The sequence below is a fragment of the Carassius gibelio genome, chromosome B1 (assembly GCF_023724105.1).
Source record: "Carassius gibelio isolate Cgi1373 ecotype wild population from Czech Republic chromosome B1, carGib1.2-hapl.c, whole genome shotgun sequence".
Lineage (NCBI taxonomy): Eukaryota > Metazoa > Chordata > Actinopteri > Cypriniformes > Cyprinidae > Carassius > Carassius gibelio.
This window is the reverse complement of record NC_068396.1, coordinates 9611854-9639791: the sequence shown is the minus strand read 5'-3', so window position 1 is coordinate 9639791 and position 27938 is coordinate 9611854. Positions and strand designations below refer to the sequence as shown.

At 36.5% G+C, this 27938-nt stretch overlaps 1 long non-coding RNA gene across 4 annotated transcripts in view; it reads left to right on the top strand.

Moving 5' to 3' along the window:
• LOC127948706 (uncharacterized) overlaps positions 1–27938 on the top strand; it is a 77917-nt gene that overhangs the window by 3530 nt on the left and 46449 nt on the right. The window contains exon 4 of one of the 4 annotated variants that reach the window (XR_008152156.1): positions 13473–14263. The exons of the other annotated variants lie outside the window; for them this stretch is intronic. This is a non-coding gene — a long non-coding RNA (uncharacterized LOC127948706). Of the gene's footprint in view, positions 1–13472; positions 14264–27938 lie in introns of those variants that run through there. 4 annotated transcript variants of the gene reach the window in all.

The window sequence follows — 27938 nt, the reverse complement described above, 5'->3', positions numbered from 1 at the left end:
AATGACAATTTTCTTTTTGTCTTATGAAGTATTCTAATTGGTTGAGAGAGTGAATTGGTGGGTTTTGTTAAATGTGAGCCAAAATCATCCCAATTAAAAGAACCAAAGACTTAAACTACTTCAGTCTGTGTGCATTGAATTTATTTAATACACGGAATTCACAGTTTGAGTTGAATTACTGAAATGAACTTTTCCACAACATTCTAATTTATTGAGAAGCAACTGTATATATAGCCATGATAATAATGTCATAGTAGGCTATTTACAAGAAGACAATTTTAACATTATTAAGAAAGTAGTATTTTTTTTTTTTTTTTTTTTTTTTTTTTTTTTTAAGAATAAATAACTAAAATTACCGTGGTGTCACTGTGGTGACCAATTATTTTTCTATCCAAAAGGTTTCATTTGAAAATGAAAATATGCTCTTAACAGAAACACAGTATAAATTTAACTTCCATCAAAGCTGCAGTTAAGAAGCTTATTTTATGCTAAATGTTTAATTGTCCTTCTGAGGTTGAGGTTATAACATCAGTGTTGAAAAGTTTTTAAAACATTCATTGTAAGCATCATATGTAATGTATATTATAGGTTAGGATAAAATCCTTCACACAGTTTGTAACGGGATCCTTGGATCTTTATCCTCCAAAGGTTCTTGGCCTTGAAGACCTCTTTTCTAGCTGATGCATCGGTTTTGAAGCCCAAAATGCCCTTTATAGTAATTTAAGAAAAAAATAGAGGTGACCTTGTTTGAACTTTCACCTCAGTTTTGAACTATTCCATATCCTTGTGTTTATACGCCGGTACCTAGCATTAAAGATCCTCCATTCTGGATGATCTGTCTTGCTTTCACCAAACAAACACTGTCTCACTCCCTGTTGTCTCCCATATCCCTTTCCTCTCTCGCTTTCCTGGCTGCATTCCTACAGTGGGACTCATCTGTCTGTTCTTCCAAAAATCAATGTCTGTCAAAGGTGCAGCTCCTGTTCAGAGTAGGGCAAAAAAACAAGGGGAAGGAAAAAATGTCAGACAATAAAAACAAAAGAAAGCAAAACATTACATTAGCTTTTGTGTCTGCGAGTCTCTGTTTTCCTCTCTTCTCTAGCTTTCTCGTAACCTGAGGGAATGTACTGGCAAGATCTGAACGATGAGGACAATTCTGTTTGCACTCTCGTTCTCTGCCTTTTTCTTTCTCTCTCTATCAGGTCTTTTTCATCCTCTTCTTTCCAGTGCCCTCTCAGACCGATTTATGATTATTCTGTCATGTTATACTCACCCTCATGCCCTTCCAAACCTGTATGACGTTGTCTGTGCAACAAAAAGGAAGAACGTTTAAATAAATTCCCTGGTCGCTCCATGCAATTACAAAAGGGACTGGTGCTTTCAAGGTTAAAACAGTAGTCCATATACAATAGCCATCTGTTAAAACAGGCTACAAAACTGTCTTCATTTATACACTAGCATTCCTTTAGATGAGAGAAATAGAGATGTCTGATTCAGAAATGCAGGATCCTTTCAATCAACCAGCTGATCTGGTTCACTAAGCCAGTCTGAATGATTTGTTCATGAATCAGACTGATTAGGTTATCTGGTTAATGACCCAGTCATCCGGTTGTAGCAATTAAGTTTACTGGAGTGAAAGATTATGCATTAAGAATATCACTTGGACTGTAGTGCAACAGTTGGAGCAGTTCTTTGAAATACAGCTTTATTTTCTGCCCTTTTGAACCCTTCTGACCTTCTGAATGCTCAGCTCACCATTCATTGGAAGAAAAGAAGCTACATGTAATTTTGATTGCTTCTACAAAAAGCTAAAACTTTTAAACGTTGTTTTTCTTGTTCTCTTTTTGTTATCTCACCCTTTCTGTTGTCCTTGCTATCCCTCTCTCATTCGTCTCAGTATAGCAGTTATCTTCTCTCCTTTTTCATCCGGTTCTCCTGGGAAAGGTTCTAGTGATGTCGAGTGTTGTGTGTCTGCATCTGCAGCGTGTGCGTGTGTGAAATGAGAGGGATATCCTCTTGGAGACTCCTGTCTGGCAAGTGCTGGAATCAGATCATCACCTTGTGGACCTGATACCAACAGAGAGAGAGAGAGAGAGAGAGAGAGACAAGGAAAGAGAAAGGGGAAGGAGGAGAATGAGATTAGGGAAGCTTCTGTGAATTATTATTTATTATATATTTTTTTCTTGGTAGCTGTGGTCACAAAACTTTACCATTAAAAATACAGTGACAGTTTCAGACATTACAGGGCTTTACAGGTCATTTTAGTGACTGTATATTGATTTAACAGGTTTATGCCGTGGCTTTTTATATTCTTCTCCCATTAACATTACTGACATTTTATACACTCTACTGGATATAATCTACTAGTTTTTAAGTCTGTTTAGAGGTACATGCTGTTTATAGCATCAGAAAAGGAAGTTATAATTGCAACCACAAGGTATAACCAATGCAGCCCTGTTGGCTGGAAAATATAGCAATAAACTAGGAAAGTTTGCCCAACGAAGAAGATACTAGTTTCATTGTGACTTTCATTCACTAAACACTGCCTTAACTGAAAATATTACCTTAGCAACTATTGTCAGTTGCCAATCACGTTTCAATGGAGTACCTGTGTGTTTGCATAGTTTGTCAAGTAAAAAATAAATAAATAATAGTAATAATAGTAATAAAAATGAGAAAGTGACAGTGTACCTTGAGATGAACCAATAAGTATTTCCCGGCCCATTACTTAATGACCATCCCAAATTATTGTAATTATAACAATAAAGACTCCAAGGTAAATGCATGTATACTTTTAATGTAATTATGTTTGTAATTGGGCTATTTTTTAGCTTCTGAGTTGATGTGATAAGCAATTGAGTCTTAAGTTTTGATTAGTGTCGTCACAGTAAATGTCACTTTTTTTTCTTTTTTTTTTTTTTTTTTTTTTTTTTTTACAAATTAATATGCAAATTTTACAGACAAAAAAGATCAGTCCTGTGAGATGTTTTTTCAGACCTAGCAACAGTAACCAAGGGGCTTGAGGCTATTGTTTTGTAGAACACCTTAAAATATGAGAGGAAAGTTTTAAGTTGATCTGTGAGTTGAAAACACAAGGTCAAGTAAGGATTTAGACGTGATCAGACATGTCGTGTTGCTGTCTTTTTCCTCCATGAGTCGTGGTCATTAGTTGGATCCTGGAGCTTTTTGTCCAGGTATACACCAGGAATGACAGTAGACTGTGAGAGAGACAGATAATAACCATCTTTTTGACATCTATGAGTGTACTTATCATAGACAACATAGCAGGACTGAAGTGTGTGTGTGTGTGTGTGTTCATGCCACTGTCGTAGGCTGTATGATTAGTCCATCAGGGTCTGTGTCTAGGTGACAACTGGCAATCATTTGGACTCACTTCATCAATCTCCATCATTCTGTCTCCATTATTCAGTCTCTCTCTCTCTCTCTCTCTCTCTCTCTCTCTCTCTCTCTCTCTCTATGCCTGCAGCTCTCCTCGCAGGGCTTCTCCAGTGAGTGAAGATTCCGCATTCAGCTATTATTATATTAATGGTTTACTGGCATGAATGCTCAAGTGACGTTGTTGCCAATCCCACAAAACAGTAATTATGTTTAGCAAAGCCTAAATAATGAATCACAGAAATGCTAAAATGTTTTAACTACAAAATATTACAGATATTACAAGATATTACATTAAGAGAAATTAAATTTTTATTTATTATTTAACATAATAATAAGCATCATAATTACGATCAACCATACTCTTATACAATTTATTATAAACAGTAATTTTTAGTGATAATATTGATGTTAATATGAATTAATAACAACAAAACTTGTATTATTATTGTAGTTTTTAAAAGGGTGGAAAACATAATGAAATGTTCTAACTAATATAATATAATGTGCTTGCATGTGCTTTTTTTTTCTCTCTCTCCAGTTCTGTTATTATTTAGACTACATTAAAGTGTTAGTTGACCCTGAAATTAATTCATCATTTACTCACCCTGGTATTATCCTAATGCCATTTACCCTTCTTTATTTTTTTGGAACACAAGAAGGATTTTATTTTTATTTTTTAATTCGTTAAAGTTTTACTAAATTGTCTAATACAACAGACTAAAGAACAATTTGTTCATAAGACATTTATTTTAAAATGTTGATGCTGAAGTAATGACTAGATATACATTTTTAGGTAAACTATTCCTTCAAGCGTAAACCCAATAGGATGCTAAAGGGGGGGTCATGTGATGCGATTTCAACTTTTTCTTTCACTTTGGAGTGTTACAAGCTCTTGGTGCATAAAGATCTGTAACTCTCAAAGACTAAACTCTCAAATCCAAAGATGTATTCTTTCTAAAAGTTAAGGCTAACACTTTACAATAAGGTTCATTAGGTAACATTAATTAACTGCTTTAGTTAGCATGCACTAAGAATGAATAATAGTTCTTCAGCATGTATTATTCTTAGTTAGTTAATAGAGCTGCAACTAACGATTATTTTTTCTGTCGACTAATCTAACGATTATTTTTATTACAATAAATAATTAATCTAATGTTATTTTTTTTATTAGCTAATGAATCCTTTGGATAACTTTACAAAAAAAAAATATAAGTACAACTTCTAATATAATATTTCAACCTTTATTCATTTTCAACCAATGTGGTTGAAGTTTTTACAGTATAAAATAATAAAGAGGCAAAGAAAAGTAGTTTACTATTGTAAATATGAGTTTATGATAGCGTTCATAATTAAACAGTACCGAAAAATTGTCCGAAACGTCATGAAATGTTCTTTAGCATCACAAACCATAAAATGTAGTCAGGGTTCTGCTATGGTTTAGCATGGTTTCCAGAGATCTGAAGCGGATTCGGGGTAGCTCAGTGGTTTGTGACTGTTGTCTCGCGGCGCGCTGTCTTTTAAGGGGCCGTTCACATATCACGTCTGTTGCGCGCTCAAGTTTGTTATTTCCAATGCTCATAATGGAAGAGACGCTCATTTTTTCCAGGTGCGTCCGCACCGCAACGAGTTAAAAACCTCTCAACTTTTCAGAATGCCGCAAGCGCAAGAATATCAGACCTGAAGAAGGAAGTTGGTCGCAGGATCACACAGTTAAACCGTAACCGGAGAGCGCCAAGATGTTTTCCTCTGAGATGCTCGTGCATCACAGTTGTGCTGCCATGGTACACCATATCGGTTTTGCAAAGGGAACAAATGGGCCATTTTATTTGTCCTCTGTTTAAAGTATTCCCATACTTTTGATAACAGTGGTCTCTGTGATAGAATGCAACTCTCTCCATTCCTAGTATGCCATTACGCGAGATGTAAACAAACAGTTTGACGCGTCGACGCATTTCACGGACGTCGACGTATTTTTGTAGTCGACGTAATCGATGACGTTGATGCGTTGTTGCAGCAATATTAGTTAATTTGAACATTTACAAATGCATTATTAAAATCAACTGTTTTGCTTGTTAACATTACATGAACTAACAATTAACAACTGTATTCTAATTAATTAACATTAAGAAATATGCATAAATACTGTAATAAATATACTGTTCGTTGTTCGTTCATGTTCGTTAATACATCAACTAACATTAACTAATGAACTGTTTTGTAAAGTGTTATTTAGTTCAGGGTCAACTGCACCTTCTTAAAAAGGCTCATTCTAATGCGCCCCCACATGTCTAGATCACATTGTTGGAAGATTTGCATAACACCGCCCAAATGTTCATGCAAAAAAAGACTGCGTTACTTTTATTCTCTATTTTCACCACTGCCATGTTGTGGCGATGCTGTGTGTTTTGTTGTGAAAGCGAAACTATTTTGTTGCCTTCCTAAAGAGAACAAAACTAGAAATCAGTGGTTAAGTTGTATTTACTACACTGTTCTTGGAACAGTTAAACCCTAATATTCAGATGTGTGCAGTGATTATGTCCCCACCGGATGCAATAAATGCTTTGTTTGTAATGGGTTTCATTGGTTGTTTTACATTGTTGAGCCGGACTCGGCCAGAGCTGGCGCCAGCGGGAACGATGACATAGCACAGAGTAAAAATAAATAAAATAAAATAAAACTTTCCCATTCACGGATTTTGTCAGACCTATATTATTAAAACTATTAGAATACAGGGTTCATACAGATAGAGATTTGGTTGTGAGGCAGGTCAGTGGAAGTTCTAAGGATGTGTTTTAGAAGCAGAATTTATTTGAATTTGAGCGCCGTGTTTTAGAATGATGTAGGCTATTATGCACGAGAATTATGTGCAAGAAGCTGCTAAAGACCTGAGATGAGAATGCAGCATTCAAGACGTCTGGTATCACATTTACACTGAAATACAATGGAAAAGAACAGAAGTGCCTATTAAAAGCTACATCGCAAATACAGATGGCAGAGTATTGAATAAAACAAAATCGCATAGCCACTAAATTAAAAAAATCTGACATCCAGGAAATAAAAATGTGAGCAGTTTTGAGGAACGGTCTTTCCACAATTATAGACAAGTTATACCAGAAATACTTAATTGTGTCTGCTTCACAATGAAACACAAGCTCATTGCAACTGACTCCCTGACACAATACATTCATTGCGACCCATTTAACAGATGCATCATTTTAAGTTGGAACAACTTGAACAGCAACAAACAATAACAATACAACAAAATAATTCAACTACGATCATTTAGCCCTCTTAAACATGAAAAAAAAAAAAAATAAATCATCATAGCTTACTCAGTAGTGCTGCTTTTTTAGTTGCACTGCTTGCGTGGGAATTTGTGTCAGAGTAACAATTAAAATGCGACTTTGTGAAACGGACTGTCCTAAATTGTTGCTATAGCATCATATTAATGCTAGAAAGCTTTTTCTGCATTTGGCAACTACATTTTTTAAATAAACCATTATATTTCATATGTAAAATCTATTTTCACACTCATCTTTGCTGAGGGGGCAAGATAGTTCCAATATATAGAAAATAAAACTACATAAACGCATTGCATTATACCAAATACACAAAATGTTCTTTTTATTAAAGTCATATGACCCCTTTAAACGAGATACATCTTAGTCCCTGAACCCCCTACATCCCTTTTGGAATAACATGCAAATATGAATTCTTCACAACAAGACCAACATATAATTGTGGACAGCAAATCAGTATGGGAATGAGACACTATGGCAAGTGGGATAGAAACAAATTGCTGGTCAGACTACTGCGTTATGGCTCCAACATTATTACCATCTAAACCATTCCCTCTTTCCTTTTTCTTCAGTGTCTGACTTCTTATTCCTTTCTCTCCTCATTTTTCCCGCTTTCTCCCATCATCTCTCTCTCCTATGTCCCATTATCAGTATATGCTAACTGTCTGAGTCGTTCACCGAGACTGATTCCAGTTAATAACCATATTGGTGACATTCTGTTTTATCCTTCTCTTCCGTTGTCGTTTAATACAGAGCCATTGACTGGGCCCTGACTGAATTTAATCTGTCTCCTGTGCTCAGGCCTGAATTTATCACAGCCATTCAGGTTGGCTATAACCTGTCCCACGTGTGCCTCCTGAGCCACTGTAATAAAAGCAGACAGGTCTTAATAACAGTCCCCTCTCTGCTGTTCACTATCAGCAATACTTCTTCTAAATATACTACAAACCGAGAGAGCGAGAAGGGTAAATTCTTAAGCAGCTAAAGGAAAAATGTGTGTCTTGTTTCAAAAGAGCACACAAATGCAGCTTCCCATTTTTGTTTAATTTGCTTTAACCATAAAGATAACTATAAAGATATTAGCATCCACACCAGCAGACAGTAGCGTCTGTTTACTAAGTGCACACTTGTCTGCCGCTTTATATTCTTGAGCTCGTTATAGCAGGGTGGATTCAGATTGGCTGTCAAAGTTTGTATTGTTCATCAGCTGAAAAAAAAAAAAAAAAAATTCTGAAAGTGATCCCAAAGATATTGTTTCTCTGTACTTTTATCATTATAGCTGTGGTGTGGGCTCTGCTATTCTTTAATATCTATAAGCTTTTTAAGCTAATAAGATTTTAAGGACTTTATCTTTCTCGTTATCATTATAGTTAAAGGGGGGGTGAAATGCTATTTCATGCATACTGAGTTTTTTACACTGTTAAAAAGTTGGATTCCCATGCTAAACATGGACAAAGTTTCAAAAATTAAGTTGTACGTTTGAAGGAGTATTTTTGTTCCAAAAATACTACTTCCGGTTTGTCACAAGTTTCGGAAAGTTTTTTTTCGAGTATGGCTCTGTGTGACGTTAGATGGAGCGGAATTTCCTTATATGGGTCCTAAGGACACTTCTCCCGGAAGAGTGCACGCTCCCGTAGAGCAGAGCAATTCATTGATCAGAGCAGATACATTCACTGATCAGAGCGAGAGCGAAATGTCACAAAAGAAGTGTGTTTTTGGTTGCCAGGGGAAGACAACCCTGCACAGATTACCAAAAAAAAAAAAAAAAAACAGCATTAAGGGACCAGTGGATGGAGTTTATTTTTACAGAGCATCAACGGAGTTGTGCAAGTGTTTTTGTTTGTTCCCTGCATTTCGAAGATGCTTGTTTTACAAACAAGGCCCAGTTTGACGCCGGATTTGCACATCGTTTATTTCTTAAGGATAATGCAGTCCCAACGAAAAAGGGTCACGATCGTGTGTTGGAACCGCAGGCGGTGAGTAAAACTGCTTCAAATATCTCTGTGTTGTTAACTTAGCTATCGGCGTGTAAGTACATCAAGTAAACAACATGTGATGTTGTCATCAAACTGCACTTTCCACATGTACACCTTAAAAAAAAAAAAAAGATGACATAAAGTGGAACTTAGTCATTTTTCAAAACCGCTAAGCAAATATATACAGTTTCAATACATACTACATAGAGACGTCCTGCTGTAGTCGTTGCTGCCGCTGCTCTCGTTCAATTTCAGCCTCTGGATCATAAATATACGCTGAATCTGACTGTTAGCCATGGTTTGTTTTGGATGATGGTTTTTCCCTCAAGGTAATGTCACAGCTTCCACAGGCTCTTAACGCAAAAGCCTACTCGCGCTCATGATTCTTTAGCTCCGCCCACACGTCACGCTCCCAACCGCTCGTGTTTTTCCAGGAAAAAACGGTACAGACTATCTTTCTCTTATAAATATAATAAAACTAAAGACTTTTTGGAGTTATGAAGGATGCAGTACTACTCTATAGGTACTCAAGATTAACAGGATATTGAGTGAAAACGAGCATTTCACCCCCCCTTTAACATCCTTGATGTGAATGGGGCTTTTATGACTTTGTTCAGAATGGTATACAACACACTACTCTTACCCGTAAATATAATATAAGTTTATAATATTGTGTACGGTTTTCTGTATGCTTGTTATTAACTAAAACTGTAAAATAAAAAAAAAAAATTTAATTACTTGAAACCGAATGTTAAATGTAAAACAAATATACTTAAGCTTATTTTTCAGTACATTAGCAACATTTTCATTTAGTTGTACTTGAAATACTAAGTAACTAAACCTAAATAAACTAAATGTAATAAACCTTTTTTAAAATAACTAAATAAATAAAAATGCACAAAAACGCATGACAAAATGACTAAAATTTTAACTAGAATAAAAATGAAAAACAGTGTAGTATAAAAATATATATATAGCAATAGATTGTGTGTATATATATATGTATATGTATATGTGTATATATAACTGTAATTTGATTCTAAAATAACAGTAACGTGTTGAAAACCACACTTACCAGCAAAATATTTTAAAGCGTGCAATATATCGTATGCACACAATACATGCGCTCAACTTGACCTTGTATGATTCATTTGCAATTTTTGTTGTTTCTTTTTTTCTTTTTATATTTTTTATATTTTATCATTTTCCACAGATCAGCCACCATTTCTTTTCTTTCTTTCTTTTTTTTTTATCAGACAGCAAGGTACCTGTGAAATACTGCTTGTCTCTTTTCCCCTCTTATATGCTTGTTTTAATGTGTTCACTTGATGTGGTTTTTAACATGTAAAGTGTTTAAACAGTAAGATGTTAGCTAAGCTGGGCTGGATATCTGCAATCTCCCAGTGATTTCATGAGAGGTGTGAAATGCTTGCCTCTCCATTTCTCTTCCTTGTTCTCTTCCTTGACTTTTTTAGTTTTATTTTGCACCCAAAATATCTCCCTAGTGATGTTTTAAAGCTGATATTTGTCTTTTAGTTTGTAGGAGTTCTGATCCGTATTCATCAGATTCCATTTGTTCTCTCTCCAGTCGGTTTAATACGAATGTGGGTGGTCTGCACTCCTGAGATGTAAAACCCTCATTAGCAAATCCACATTTGAGTTCCGACTTCATGTTCTCTGTATGTTCAGTTCGTAGAGACGACGTCTGCTCGTGTAGTCCTTCAGCACCTGTGGAGACGTGCTAGTTTGTGTGCGCCATGCAATGATTTAGTCCATCTCCGCACGGATAATTTAGACGGGGTGTCAGTTTAATTAGGACATCCGCTGTCTTCTGGCTAAACCCAACGCCTAAGAGTTTAGCTTCATTTTGTGTCATGAGATTCAATTCAATAAACCCACTTAGTTTATTGTCTCTCTGTAGTGTGGGCTGTTGTGCCCTACTAATTGTCCACCAGACAGAGGGCTCACAGAGCCATTTAGGGCTGAAAGAGCTTATTTAAGACACTTCCTTCCCTATAATAGGATCAAAATGGAATTAAAGACAATAGGGTGCTATTTAGTTAGACTACCCACTGAAAGCCAAAGAGATAGCTCCCTGAGAGAGAGAGACAAAGATCGAGGACTGTTTTGTTGATTAGAGTGTAAGAAGAGCTGTGGTTATCTCTTGGGTTGTGTGTGTGTGTGTAGTTATTAGGTGGAGATCATTTCTAGCTATGTCTTGGGTGCAAATTTACCCGAAGTCATAATGGACGACCTCTGATCGATATGCACCAGTAATGGAGATAATGTGTCTCTGATTGGCCAAAATTAATTTTAATGGAAACACCGGCCTATTCTGTAATTTTTGTCATTAAAATGTAATGTGTGAAGGTTTTATACATTTTTTTTACATTTGGCCTATTAAAGGGGTCATATGATGCGATTTCAATTTTTCCTTTTTTCTTTGGAGTGTTACAAGCTCTTGCTGCATGAAGAATATCTGTAAAGTTGCAAAGACTCAAGTCTCAAATCCAAAGAGATATTCTTTAAAAGATATTCATCAAAGTTAAGACTCTGCCATGCCCTCCTAAAACGCCACGTTTAAACACCCCCCCCCCCCCACATATCTACGTCACTATGTGGAAATATTTGCGTAATGCCACCCAAATGTTCAAAACAAAGAAAGAAGGCAAGATTTCAGTCACCTCAGTTAGTGCTGAAACAGTCAGTGAGATGCTGTGTGTTTCTAGGCAAAAATAAATAAATAATAATAATTAGGATCTTAAGTAAAGATCATGTTCCTTGAAAATATTTTGCTAATTTCCTACCATAGATGTATCAAAACTTAATTTTTGATTAGTAATATTCCTTGCTAATGACATAATTTTGATAACTTTAAATGGGATTTTCTCAATATTTAGATTTTATTTATTTTTTTACCCTCAGATTTCAGATTTTGAAGTAGTTGTATCTCGACCAATTAAAATTGTGGTCCAGGGTCACATATGATATTAATTCTGCTGGAAAGACTCGCATTGGTCCCCAACATATGTTGTGTTTTTGATGCTGGGGGCCCTATATAACTTCTTAAATAGCTTATCTAGAGTGCCCTGGGTCAACCAGCTTCATGAGAAAGAATATTCTGGATGATCAACTGTAAGAGCACCATCCAACATGACAGTAGACCTTCCTGAAGGTTTGTGCTGGTTTAAGCTGATCTTTTCAACCGGGCAGTCACGTAACATGTTTTGTTAATTGCATGGGTGCAATTCATAGGGCATTTAGAAATTTACTTTCATGTGCAAGGTATTAAAAATCAAAGGTATAACTAAAGCTCTGTAAAGAAAAAAAAAAAGAAAATCCTTTTCATGTCTCTTTGGGTATTCAAAATCTCTACTCCTAGTCTTATAGTAGATTAAAACTTACTAACTACTGTACTTCTCAAAATTAGGTGACTAGTTCAGACATTTAACTTTGTTTCATTTCAGCTTGGTCTGCAAGACGTCTTGTCTAAAAAGAGTAGTTAAGTTAATTAGTTGACATCTTAGTCAGAATTCTATTTCTATACCCAACTTTTAAAAACAACCGAGTCAATCTTCCAGTTTTACAGATGAACATCGTATGTGCTTAATGACCTTTCAGGCAACGTTTCAGCTTCCACTCATCAGAGGTCATGAAGCTCATGAATACAGCATGCCGCAGGATCGCATATGTCTCGTCTAATTGTACATTTCTTATTCAGTGCTTTAGTTTATTAACCACAATAGTCATAATTGTGGCTTCAGGCAGCAGTGTGATGATGGACAGCACTGGCCAGATGGACCTGGGGAGTCTGGATGAATGAAAGCACTGCTCACAGTATGCTAATAATCATTGTGTTTACGTTGCTGGCTCACAACCGACGTGGCTACTTAGGATGTCAAAAAGAGAAGGGATTTTTTTTTTTTTTAATTGAACAAACAGTCAAATAATGGCATGACCATTTAGATTTAGACTGGAAGCCCATTTGCAAGTAAAATAAGGGCAGAGACTAATGAATGTAGCTTTCAGAATGCATTTAGTACAAATGGTTTTGTTTTTTGAGAAATGCCAGGGGCTTGTCATTTCTTTTTGTACTGAAATGATTTTCCAAGTGTGGATTGTTATCAGAGATTGCTTCTTCCAAAAACAGCCTGAAACAAAAACCCAACTGTAAAAGCTTGTAAACGGATGCATGCAGCTCTGTAGTGCTCACCTTTGCTGAAGTTGTGCAACATGAAGTGATATCCCCCGTGTCTTGTGCAGTTTTGTTTGTCTGTAGTAAATATCTGTGACAGCTACAGGTCTCGTCCCGTTTAATGGAATGTTGAATAAACTGTTTGGTACCAGTCCACACTAATGCAGTGAGGATCCATCTAGTCTGAAGTCTTAATGCTTCACATTCAGTGTAGAGATCCACTTCAAGTGAGTCCTGTATGACTGGTCACATTAACATTCACAGTTTTTCTTGACAAACGTTTGTCATCTAACAATTCCACTTATTGAGGTTTGATTTTTGTTGAATTTTAATTCTATGCCCTTACTTGAAACTTCCATATGCTAAATCAAGATTTGATTTCCAAGTGTCCGTGGTCCTCTTCTGAATGGTACACAGCTCTGTTTTGAGCATATCTAGTCCATATCTATTATCTTTGAAGTTGTGCGTACCTACTGTATTAGTATGATAAATTAATCGATCAAAAAATGCAACAAATAAACAAATCACTCTTAGCAAATTCATCTTTAACTGTCCTTATAAAAAGGACAAACAATTATTAATGATTCTTCCTTCCCTTCACAGATATTTGTCCAATCTGATGCTCCTCCATTGCAGCAGGTTCATGTTAATAGATTCCAAAATATCACGTTTCTACTGGAAAAAGTTTCTGCTTTGCATTGGATTCCTTTGTTCATTTAACCATATTCTTCAGATGTTGAAGAACTTTGGGAAATAAACACATTGGCTGGTGTGATCTGAATGGACCCTTCACCTTCAGTGTTAGAATGTGACCTTTCACGTGAGATAGAGTGTTCTGGTGAGGACTATTGAGTGAGATGTCCTTGGAACATATGGAGGTGTGATGTTTTATGTGGCGTTGTTTTTAAAGATCTGGAATGAAACCAAAGGCTGGATGTTCAAACAATGATCTATCACTGTGTCAATACCAGGTTGCTCCAGGGTTTTTTCCCCCGCGATAAGAGCTCTAGAAGTTAGTTTTGATATAAGCACCATCAAAGTAACTCATTTAAAGACATTAATTCATACTCAACCTGTTCAGATTGTCACATTTTCTTTATTTCTTATTCAGTTTGAGTTAGGAAAGTTAGCTTCTCATCTGGCCTGCTTCCATGTGGGTTACACTCTGTGCTGACTGTAATATCTCTACGATGTACTAGTGTAATTATAGATGTGCTCAAAGCTTCAGTACCACATGTTCCTGCTTTCAGAAATATAAAATCACTGGCTTTATGTGTCTCTGTGGTGACATCCTGTGTGACATTATAATAACTCCTTGCATTTGTCATCTGTTGCTGATTTGATTCATTTTTATAAATTGGTTTTATAAATTGGTTTTATAAATTGCATGTAAACGGCACATTTGTCCTTTATTCTCTGGCTACTTCTTAACCACAAGGTCTCCTTGCTCTCTTGATCTTAGTTCTGCTCCTTGGCAGTAGGTGGCAGTAATGTCCTACATTTGAGCTCAGATGAGCGCCATTAGTATGGACTATACCACATGACCATCAGAGACCCCGCTGTGAAATACATTCAGTGCATGTAACGCCGTCCGACCTCTCCCTCTCCCTCTCTACCTCTACTGCGCTCTTCCTCTCTGAAAGGATTAATTGTGAATGCACAGACAGTTTCTTAAAGCTAATGATTAAAAAGAAACTCAGAGCTCTTCCAATTATGACCCTGCCAAGCATCCATGAGATACTACAGCCCTAATTGGTCAGATCATTAAATCGGGAAGGGAAAAAAGGAGAGAAAAGGAGGAGAAATGAGGGAGGGGGTCTACACACAGAGTCTTCATGATACCATGGTAAGAAAAGTAGAGAGAGAGTATCCAAAGGGTAAAGGTATGTGCTGCGAGATTGTTCCCATGGAGACAGCAGATTCTGGGATGCTTTGGGGAGAAAAAAAGTTTCATTTTTGTTGATTGCAATGAAATTGCACTAGGGTAGCTGCAAATGTAGTGTGCTATAATCCAGAGTGTAATTACTGTACACCTGCCGGAAATCATAAGGATAGTAATGTTTTCAAATAATCTTTCTCTCAGGTTTAGGACAATTTGCAGGAAACATTGGTGATTAAAGCAGAAAATTAGAAATTAGATGAAACGGTTAGATTGTTCAAAACAATGTGGAAGGACGATTGATTCTCAACTCATTTTATTTCTGTAATGTGACACATTTCCAAATCAAATGAGAAAAAGTGTAGTGAGACCTGATTTAATCCATTGGGAATGCGATAGTAATGGTACCGTATGATGTAGAGCTTGGCTTTACAGGGTTAACCAAAAATTGACATTTCTGTTATCCTCACATTGTTCCAGACACAAAGGAATATATTTTAAATAATATTAGTAACCAAATATTTTGTTGACCACTGACGAATCAAAACGACTCAGAATATCTTTTTATGTTCTGCCGAATAAATTAAGTTATCAGAGTTATCTAAATAATTTCATAATTTTCATTTTTGAGCAAGTTTTTTCTTGTTTTCTTGTTAGCCTGTACAGTCTGACTGATATCAAAAGATAAAGTTGAACTGTATATTGACGAAGTCTAGACATTCACAACTATTCCGTAAAACAAAAAGTGACATTCACTCTTGCATTAAGTAACAGAGTGTTACGCCTCGTAATAGCCACTCTGCAAATTGTTAGCGATGCTGTCGTCTAACAGTCCGTTTGTCATGGATGTACACTCACAGATAGAAGCTTTTGAAGCTCTCACGGTCTCTGAGAGCAAACGCTCTATCAAACTCATTCGCTCTGTTAGACAGACGGCCAGAGTGAAATGCTGTGGTTGTGGAGCTGCCTGTTTTGTCTGGCTGTTCCTCAGAGGGTTGCCTTTGTGACTGCATGTGTTTGTCCTGATCCGCTGTTTCGGCCTGACCTCATGAATCCATTAGCGCACTTGTTCTGTTCTCCTGTCCCCTTCGTTTCTCTAAAGACTGTACGCTTAACTGGAAAACAACCTCATGTGAGTGGGAGGGAGGGGAAACCCTTGCAAAGAAATCCGACCAGATGGGCTAAGACACACACGAAGACACACACTACACGTTAAGTGCCGTGGATCTCTCGGTGTGCTGTGAGATATGAGGTGGCTCTCTGGCTTGTCGTTCAAAGAGGTACCGTTATCAGCAAGTGCGATATGTGTCATGTGTTGCTATTGTGTGTGGATTGCAGTGTGTGTTTCAGGTTATTAATAGGTGATGTGCGTTACGCTTACGGACGATGGGGTTCTTGATTTTCCCTGTGCCCATCAGCGCGACTGATGAAGCCATTTGGCTGTTTTAGTTTCCCTCCTACATGCACGCTGTTTGTGCCATGTGTGTAAAGCTCATCCTGTTGCACTTCACGGCCTGAATTCAAGAGGGAAAAATCGAGTATTTGCTCTGGATCTCTAACGGATAAGTGCCTGATACAGCACATCAGTGCAACATAAATCATTAGGGCCCGAGCACCGATGGTGTGAGGACCCTCTTGTATCTGCTTTGTTTATTATTATTATTATTATTATTATTATTATTATTATTATTATTCTTCTTCTTCTTCTTCTCCCGAATGAATCGCATTTTTGAGGGCTTTAACATGCTCAAAAAGTCATGAAACTTTGCACACGCGTCAAACCTGGTGAAAATTTTCGTGTGATATAGGATTCAGAAGAGGGTGTGGCAAAATGGCTCGACAGCGCCACCTATACCAAGAAAATCAACAGCCTTCAAGCTATGTTTCACGTACATGCACGAAAATTGGCACACATATGTAACACACCAATACCTACAAAAAAGACTCTTGGAGCGAAATTCTAAACCCAACAGGAAGTCGGTTATTTTTAATATTATGAGCATTTTTTGTGTAATTTTGGTCATTTCCATGTGTTGTATTTTAACGAACTCCTCCTAGAGATTTCTTCAAATCAACACCAAATTTGGTATGCCTAATCTAAAGGCCTTAGCGATGTTAAATTGCGAAGATCTTGAGTTTTCGTTGAAGGGCGTGTCCGTGGCGGCCTGGCGAATTTCGATGATTCGCCATGAAAAATGAAGTTGCTATAACTCACACATACAATGTCCAATCTGCCCCAAACATCACATGTTTGATGAGACTCCGAACCTGAACAGATTGACATGCCCATATTCAGTTATAGTCATAGCGCCACCTATTGGCAACAGGAAGTGACATATTTTACGCTGCGACGAACTACTCCTACAAATTTTATGACATCAATGTCTTTTTTGTGGTCAGTCTAATCTAAAGGCCTGTGCCATGTTCAGTTGTGAAGATCTTGAATTTTCGTTAAAAGGCTTGTTCATGGCGCCGCAACGAAGTTCGATGTCTCGCCATGGGAATAAAAGATGTTATAACTCAGGCATAAAATGTCCGATCTTCCCCAAACTTCACATGTGTGATAAGAGTCCTGGCCTGAACAGATCTGCAGGCCAATATTCCACTGGGTGTGGCAGAATGGCTCGATAGCGCCACCTATACACTTTAAACGGAGTGCGCCTCGAGCTATGTTTCACGTACATGTACAAAAATTGGTACACACATGTAACACTCCAATACCTACAAAAAAGTCTCTTGGTACGAAATCCGGATCCCAACAGGAAGTCGGTTATTTAGAATTTTCCCTTCAAAATTGGTGTTGTTTTTGCCATTTTCAGGGGTTGTACTTTAACGAACTCCTCCTAGAGATTTATTCAGATCAACACCAAACTTCTTCAATGTAATCTAAAGGCCTTTGTGATGTTAAATTGCGAAGATCTTGAGGTTTCGTTAAAGGGCGTGTCCATGGCGGCCTGCCAAATTTCGATGTTTCGCCATGAAAAAGGACGTTGCTGTAACTCAGACATACAATGTCCAATCTGCCCCAAACTTCACATGTTAGATAAGACTTCTGCCCTTAACAGATCTACATGCCCATTTTCAGTTATAGTCATAGCGCCACCTGCTGGCAACAGGAAGTTACATGTTTTACGCTGCAACAAACTACTCCTAGAATTTTTTTGAGATTAAAGTATTTTTTTTATTCAGTCTAATCTAAAGGCCTGTGCAATGTTAACTTGTGGAGATCTTGAGTTTTTGTTAAAGGGCGTGTACATGGAGCCATGACAAATTTTGATGTCTCGCCACAGCAAGAGAAGTTGTTGTAACTCAGGCATAAAATGTCCAATCCTCCCCAAACCTCACATGTTCGATAAAAGTCCTGCCCTGAACACATCTGAAGGCCAATATTCCATTACAATGATAGCGCCACCTGCTGGCAACAGGAAGATTGGCACATATATGGAATAAACATTCATATATTCTACTTATATTTATGAGTTTAAACGCATATTTCTCACCGTTCACCTATTAACTAAAGCCACTCGCTGCCGGTGAGCCCCGGTGCGAGGGCCCGTTCATCGCTGCTTGCAGCTTTAATTTTGTATAGAATTGTTTCTTGTTTGGTTGTTCATTTTGTTAATGATGTAATAATGATATATATATATAACATCTCTTTTGTTTAATCTTTTAAAAATAAAACAAATTATTTTATTTTATTTTCACCAATAATGAGATAAATGTACCATGGGTGATTCAACACAAAGCTGTTTTACCAGCTAAGAAGATCAGCACTTTTAGAGTTTCATCTCCCTATCTGATGTGAGCATAAGTATTGGAACAGTTGCCTCACAGGTCTTTCTAAGTGTTCAGTTGTGTCCTGTTGCATTAATTCTTTAGATATTAAAAGCAGGGAATGTATCTTATCAATTACATCCATTGCTTCTGCAATCTAAGTCTTGCATTCGATGATGACACACACAAACCAGGATGAAGACAAGGAAGCAGACTCTGAAAGAAAAGCAAGCAATTTGGAGGCTTAAAGAAAAGAGGAAGTTAGTTATAACTATAGGAAAAACAAAGAGCATGGAGAAATCAAGAGTTTGGAAACTATCGGTGACATCAGCAACCAATGACGACCTGATCGGCTGAGAAAACAGTAGCTGATGACAGATAAATCATAAAAGCTGTGAAAATGAACCTTAAAATACATGTCTGTAAAATCACCAACAACCTCCAGAAAGCTGGGGTGATGCTCTGTCAATCTACAGTCCACATGAGAATTTGACACAGAATTACAGAAGCTAGATCCAAACCTCTGATCAGTACCAAAAACAGGAAGAGTCTTTAAAAATGTGAGCCAGTAGAGTTTTGGAACTGAGTTGATGGACAGATGAGACAAAGATTAACCTTTATCTAAGTGACTGGAAAGCAAAAGTTTGTAGAAAAAATGGGATCTGCAAATGATCTTAAGCATACAACCTCATCTGTAAAGCTTGGTGGAGGTGGTGTCATGACATGGGCAAGCATGGCTGTCTCTAGAACAGGACCTCTTCATTTTAATGATGACTTAGTGTATGATGGCAGTAACAAAATTAATTTTGAATGGTACAAAGTCATCTTGGCTACCAATATTCAAGAAAATGCCACCAAACTCATTAGAAAGCACTTGATAGAAAAAGATTTTGGAAAAAAATCCAAGTCCAGGCACTCAATAGGATGCAAAAGTTAAAAAGCCTTTAATAGTTGGGCTAAAGCATTAAAACACCAACGCGTATCGGCCCATTGGCCTTCATCAGGGTGTTGGTAACAAACAGACAGAATCACGCAATACTTATAGTTGCATTGGTTTCAGGTGTGCCACTCTGGCACTTGCAACACAATTTTTGGCCACTAGAGGCAATAGTTCAGATAATGGCTAATACAGTACCAAAGGTCAAACCATACAAATACAAGATAAGAGATCTCCAAGTGGAAAAAAAGAGTAACACCAATACAAACATCTTGTGTACTCCACACAATTATATCCCTAAAGTCAATAAATGTGTAGAGGCTAGTTACCCATCTTACTTCTGAATTCATTGTCAAGATAGTTCTAAAACAACAGGAGAAAAATATTATTATGGGCATTACAGTACATTAAAAGAACAGTCAACATTCACGGACAACAATACACTGTCCCTATTGAGACACAACCTTTACAAAAAATGTGAGAGGTCAAAGTCTTCATTAAGACCTGGATGACTGGTGGCCCTCAAGGAATAGATCCAATATGTCTCCCTTTGTTTAAGGCGTTTGATGATATCCCCACCCCTGGCATCCAGGCGAACAGCCTCAATGCCCACTACTCTTAGGGTCGAATCACTCCCATGTTTTGCGTCTATATAATGTTTGGCCATTGGATAGTTCATATTTCCAGTCCGAATGGCATATCTATGTTCAGCTACCCTGTCTCTTAGTCTCCTTTTAGTAAGGCCTATATAAAAACAGCCACAAGTACACTCTAAACGATAAACAACATGGGTAGAATTGCAATTTATAAAACTATTAATAGTGTAAGTCTTATTGCTAAAAACATCCATAAATTTGTCAGTTTTAGCAATATTCTCACAATAATTACAATTACCACAAGGAAAGTTACCCTTGGGTTGACGAAGCCAAGTTTCACGTTTAGGAGTAGGGAGGTAACTTCTTACTAGCTTGTCCTTAAGTGTGGGGGCCCTCCTAAAACTGATTCCAGTGGGTTCCGTGAATATTTCCCGTAAAGTCGGGTCACATTCAATAATGTTCCAGTTTTTCTTTATAATGTGTTTAATCTGGACAGCCTCCTTGCTGTAATGAGTGACAAAATAGGGTTTCTGTGTTGATACTCTATTGGGTCTAGACTGAAGCAAGCTCTTCCTTTCAAGTGATTGGGCTCGATTATGAGCTTGAACAATAGTTTTTGTTTGATAACCTCTTTGTTGAAAACGCCGCTGCATATCCAAAGACTGATACTGGAAATCCTGATCTGAATCACATGTACGCCTTAGTCTCTGGATCTGTCCAAAGGGTATGTTATCAATAAGCCATGGGGGATGAAAACTATTAGCATGCAGCAAGGTATTACGATCTGTTGACTTTCTGAAGATAGATGTATGTAAGAATCCCTCATTATCTTTTGAGATCCGTAGATCAAGAAAGTTAATAGTGTGTAAATCATAGTCCAGACTAAATTTTAGGTTCTCATTTAAGCTATTAACATATACATGGAAGTCTACAAGTTCTTTTTCTGAACCTGAGAACATCAAAATCACATCGTCAATATATCTACCCCACCACAAGATTTTATCTTTAAAAGGGTTGACGTGGGAAAATATATAACGCTCCTCCCATAAGCCTAGAAACAGATTGGCATAGTTGAGAAAGCACTTGATATTGGATCAGGACAATGATCAACCAACCAACACCCTGCCAGTTCAGTCAAGGACTTTATCAGGGCAAAGAAATGTAAAGTCTTAGATTGCCCAAATCAGTCTCCAAATTTAAATCCGACTGAACATTAATTCCACTTGCTGCGTGGCAGCGAGATCAAAGCATGTCACAACTCTGTTGTTCTGGGTGAACAGTATACCGGTAGATGTGATTAACGGAAGAGGTTTAGGACTATCACCTCTATCAAAGTTACACACTAACATAACATTTATTTTGCCTTGTTTGCAGATGTATTTAAGCTTTGCATTTTTAAAACAAGTGATTTTAAGCTGTTGAAATACAATTTACAGCAAAAGAGAACTCATTTCACTATTTCACTATATGTGAAATAGGCTATACAGGTGCATCTAAAAATAATAATATAAAGGAAAAGGTCTTTATTTTTTGTAATTTAATAAAAAAAAAAAAAAAAAAAAAAAAAAAAAAAAAACTTTATTATATTCTAGATTCATTTCACTCAATCTGAAATATTTCAAGAGATTTTTTGTTTTAATTATGATGGTTATGACTTACGACTTCGGAAAGTTTAAAATTTAGTATCTCAAAAAATTTACTATTCCATTTTCATTATAGGAAAGACTACTGACTTGGCAATGGTCCACAAGGCAATAATCAACACCCTCCATAAGGAGGGTAAGCCACAGAAGGTCATTGCTGAAAGGGCTGGCTGTTCACAGAGTGCTGTATCAAAATGTATTCATAGAAAGTTGACTGGAAGGATAAAGTGTGGTAGGAAAAGGTGCACAAGCAACAGGTATGACCACAGCCTTGGGAAGATTGTCAGGAAAAGCTGATTCAGGAACTTGGGAGAGCTTCACAAGGGGTGGATTGAAGCTGGAGTCAGCGCATCAAGAGTCTACAGATGTCACATTCATAGAACCAAGCCACTCCTGAACCAGAAAAAAAAACAAAACAAGAAACATTTCACCTGGGGTAAGGAGAAAAAGATCTGGACTGTTGATCAGTTGTCCAAATGCCTCTTTTCATATGAAAGTAAATTTAGCATTTAATTTGGAACTAAAGGTCTGGAGTCTGGAGGGAGAATGGAGAGGCACAGAAGTTTCTGAAGTCATTGATGATTTGGGTGCTGTAACGGCTGCAGGTGTTGGTCCATTGTTTTATCAAGTTCAAAGTCAATGCAGCCATCTACCATGAGATTTTGGAGTACTTTATGCTTGCATCTGCTGACAAGCTTCGTGGAGATGCTGATTTCATTTTGCAGCAGGACTTTAGCACCTGCTCACAGTGGCAAAACCACTTCCAAGTGGTTTGCTGACCATGATATTACTGTGCTTGATTGGTCAGCCAACTCACCTGCCCATAACCTCACAGAGAATAGGTTATTGTGAAAAGGAAGATAAGTAACATCTGAAAAAAAAAAAAAAACAATACAGAGGAGCTGAAGGCCACTATCAAAGCATCCTGGGCTTAAATAACGCCTCAGCAGTGCCATAGGCTGATTGCTTCCATGCCACGACGCACTGAAGCAGTAATTTGTGCAAAAGGAGCCCCAACCAAGTATCGAGTGCATAATTAAACCTGCTTTGGAGATCTTTTTTTTTTTTTTTTTTTTTGATTGATCTTTGAGAAAATATTCAAATTTGTGAGTTATTTATTTATTTATTTCCTAAGCTGTAAGTCATAACCATCAGAATTAAAACAAAATTAATTTGTGTGCAATGAATCCAAAATATAAGAAAGTTAGCTTTTTTTAATGAAATTACAAAAAATAAAGAAATTTGATGCACCTGTATATCCACATATATATTTACACAGTGAAGAATAAGTTTTTAAACATTTGATTACTTCATACAGTGTATGACGCATTTTTTTTATTTATTTGTTTTTTGTCCTATTGCTTGTAATTTGTTTCTTATTCTTATTTAATTGCTGACTGTTTACTTGTCTTCAATAAGTTTGCTATTTTGAATGTTTTTGTATTTAATTTAGGCTAGTATTATATATATATATATATATAATATTTTATTAGTTTATTTTTCTTTTCTTGTTTTTTTTTTTTTTTATGATATTGATACCGATCACAAGAATTAGGAAAAATGTAGTATCAAATTTATTTGATATCATGAAGACCTTATTTAAAACAAAAATAACTTGTGATATATATTGTTTCCGTGAAATGAAATGACCCATATCATGATATAAGATTTTGCCCCAAACGTGTACTGTAGTAACTCAGACACCAAATGTTCAGCAGTGGGGAAAAATAAATTATTCCTATTTCGTTTTCTTTTATTTCTTTCTTTTTCTTTTGAAAAGATGAGTACTTGGTGAAGGGCATAATTAGTGACAGAGGTGGTGGTGAAGTTGCCTCGAGTCTTGAGTCAGATGCTATAGTATTGATGAACGATTGTTGTGTCCTTTCGGTGGTGTGTGTGTGTGTTGTCTCCACAGAGCTGTTGCTGGTGCCAGGCTTTATTGATCAGTCTTAACAGTTATCCCAGCCCTTTCTACTCGGCCCAGGACTACTGCAGCACAGAATTAAATGAAAGAAATCCCTCAGAGACAACAGAATGGTCAGTGTGGGGCAGGGAGAGGAAAGGATGGAGTGAACGAGTGAAAGAAAGTCTGTTTGATAAAAAGTCTTCAGGGCTGAGGGCTAGGATTTCAACATGTTGAAGATCTCAGAGCTTCATTGATTCAATGTCTTCCTCTCAGCCACACACACTGACCATCAAACCATCAAGGATCACACAGTACTCCTCACCTATGGATCAGGCTTCCAGGAACCTGAAGGGTTACCGTACATGCTTACAAAAGCTCTTGAACAATACATTGTGACTAAAGACAGCATACTGTTTCAAAGGTGAACATTGCTATTCCATACTCTGTGACAGAAATGGTATTGTTTCTCATACCAAAGCTCAGAACCAGTATGCATTTCCATATGATGACAATATAACATGATAACTACTATTCAGAAGATACTCCCTAAAAAGTTTTTGAAAGAAGTTCGTTTTTTGTATTTGATGAAAAAGACAGTAAAACAGTAATATTGTGAAATAGTATTGGATTAACTATTTTCATTAATTTTAATATATTTACAAGTATATACATGTGATTTATTTCTGTGACAGTGTAGCTGATTTTTCATCACTCCCAAGTTTTTCTGTAGATCAAAAACTTCATTATGAATAGAAAGTTCTGAAACATAATTTTAGTTATTATTAACATTATAGATTTATTTATTATATCACTTTTGATAAGTTTTAATTTCTTTCAAAAAAGTCTGACCTAAAATGTTTGAACATTATTGTATTGAAAGATTAAAAGAACCATTGTGAACTGCAAATGCAAATATGAAGAAAAAAATAAAGAAATAAACGAAAATAATAAGAATAAATGTAGGATTCTTATTAAAATAATAAATGTAAAGAATAAATATAATCAAATTAACCTAAATACAAGGTCTCAATTGTTCCAATTTGTTTATATCATACAAAACATTTTTGTCATTTGCTGCCAGTCAAATCGACAATGGTTGCCGTCTCATGTAACCTCACATCACCAACTCTCATCAAAGAATGCATAACTTCCAATTGCTTTGACATTAGAAGACACTGTCAGTGTGTATATTTTGACATGTATAATTTAAATCATCATATTTATGTCACCACAAACTGACTTTGATGCATCTGGGAGAAGTTATTTAATATATGGCGAATAAAAATTATGGCAGTCACAGTCAGTTTACACATGATTTATATAAGAAATAATTTTAGACTGGCGGGTTAAAATAAAGTGGCTGAGTAACTTTGCAGTGCGACAAAAATAGAATGTATGTCAACTGAATATCACATCGCTTCCAGTGTTCAGTGCTTTCCTGACTTTTCATAGGAGCAAACTAATTTTGTTTTATCATCCAGATTTTTGTGGTGATCATCTGGACAACAGGTTTATGGAGGTGGTGCTGAGCCATTTTTGACCTAGAACCACATGTTCTTCAGTAAAAACAAAAAATAATTGGACCAGATTGTGCACTGGCACAAGTATCCACACTTGTCCAGTATAGAATTATTCAGGCAATGGGTGGATAAAAGTTTTGCCAGTCATGATTTAAGCTAGGGTCAGGCTCTCTGATTGGCTCCTGTGATCTTATGGTCGCTGTGTAATTTGCAGAGGTAAACTTATGGGCACACTGGCGTGACACTAATATGTCTTGTGGCTGTTGACATTCCTATCCGAATTTACTGCTGTCATCAAGGTCACAGTCCCTCTCTTTCTCTCTCTCTGTGTCTGTATAAGCCTTAGTCCATAAGAGTGATGACCACAAGTCAGGCTCAGAGAGCAGGGCAAATTCTCTGTCTGTCAAACCCTAAAGCATTTTATAGTGAGTCTTGCACAAAACACACACAATGCATGCTTTTGTTGACTTTCTTCAATATACAAAGGACTGCAATGAATAACAATAGGATTGCTCTGTCCACAGAAATTGAAATCTGAAATTTATTGACAGAATTTCTTTGGAAGGTGTGTATTTTGTGTGTATTCAGTGAGCAGTCCAGTGTGAGCATTACCTTCAACCAATGACTTGAGTTTGTTTTAAATGGGATGGCTGTTTTTAATACTGTAAAAACAGTATTAAAAAAAGGTATTGTGGAATATTATTATAGATTAAAGGGGTTGTGAACTGAGGAATCAAAATTCCCTCTATGTTTTGATATACAAGGTCATTGTGCTATAAAAACATTCAAGTTTCAAAACTCAACACTTGTGTTGTTTTTGGCAGCCTGTTTTAATGTTATTCTAGTCTTTGTGTGAAGCAGTCATTTTAGGTTTTTTTGTGTTTTTTTTTTTTTTTTTTTTTTGCTTTAGTCATGTTCATACTATTCTATTTTTAGTCTAGTTTTGGTCAACGACAACTGATGAAACTTTAGTCTAGTTTTAGTCGACGAAAACTGATGACATTCAATCAAATTTTAGTCAATGAAAAATGTATTTTAGTCTCTTTTTAGTAATGCCATTCCATTTAACCCAGTCAATATAGGACACATACCTTTATAGTATAGGCGAAACCAAAATTTTATTTTAGCCAAACCCATTTCAAACAAGGTTATCTTATTATATTATTGTTACCTTATAGTCTCAAGAAGACATCCATTCCAGACACAGAAGATGCTCTGATTTGAATTTACAACATTTATTTTACTAACCAAGCATGTCAGAAGTACACACAAATACATTTTAATAAAATAAATAGGAACAATATATATATATATATATATATATATATATATATATATATATATATATTGCATTTAAAGAAATTATATATAATTTCTTTAAATGCAAATTATTCTCCCAAAGACTAACCCTATATATATAGTCTTGGTCAGCATAAAAGACTAAGCACATTTGGGGCCAGATGAACCAAACAGGTCAAATTAGTTTTAGAGCGCAATTCCATAAAAGCGCCGATGGGAGGGAAAATTGACGAGTGCAAATCTTAATAAATAAATTTACACATCGAAAGTGAAACTCCTCCAAATGCATATTCAGTAAGGTGCATCACAAATCTTTGTCCACACCTTTTCAGCACTATAATTTCCCACTAGTAAATACTGACAGTAGGTTTTTTAATGTCAAATGAGAGCTTGTGCTGGCATTATGAAGAGATTTTTGAAGCGTAATGACATCACTGGAATATAGCCCCATCGATCCTCAATCCGGCTCTGAGCTGTCAGTTTACTGCTCACATGTGACGATTTTACGGGGCATGCACGTGCACTTATGCACGTGTGCTCAGGGAAAGAGAGGATATGAAAATGAAGTGATGCAAATCAAATCCTCTCTTCCTTGAATATGGAAGAGTCATGCTCTTTCTCAGAACTCTGAACTGGATTAGCACAATCTCACCAGAGAACAGACTGTCTCCTTGTGGAAGAATATTGTGTGATATTGGACATGAAAGCAGAATGTAAAGTTTTCTAGTCTCTTGTTATAAATGGGCTGGATTCAGCCACTTGATCTATCATTAGTTAGTTTATTGTGTAATTGATCTTCTATTTCATAGTAATTTGATATATGCATCTAGAAAAAGAAAGTCAGAGCTGCAAACAAATAGAAAACATCTTCCATTTAGGTATTCCACTAATTGCTGGATCAATGAAATGATACAAAATTACAGCCATTACTCCAGCCTCCAGAAATAATTCTATGCAGCTGATTTGGTGCTCAAGTAACATTTATTAATATGGTTGTGTGATTTACGCAATGCAGAAAATGTGCACAAAATCGTGGAATCTTGTCATAAAAACAGAATTTTCAGTGCAACGCCGAATGTCACAGAATACCAAATTTTGTATGGTTAAATCAAAAGTTGATCTGTGTACTTAAATCAAAATGTGATATGGACTAGACTAAAAAAAGTAAAAATGATTCCTGCATCAGTGTCTCTGTTGTGCATGAATGAATGGCACTTTTTTTTTTTTTTACTACAAACATACTGAAGTACAGGGCCATGCACACACATTTTGAGGGGCAGTGCCCCAGACCGAAAAGGGGCACTAGGGGGTGGGTGCTTGTTTACAAAAATTATCCAGTTGTTACAAATATATAATTAACAGAGAAGACAGCACACGTTGTAATAATTCCAGACTTTATTGCAGATGTTTTGATTAGAGTGGGCTCGCTCTCACTCTCTGAGCCCGTTTATTTTGGAACCACCCATAATTTCTGCCAGATTGTGAAAAGGAGAAATGCAAACAATTAAATATTGA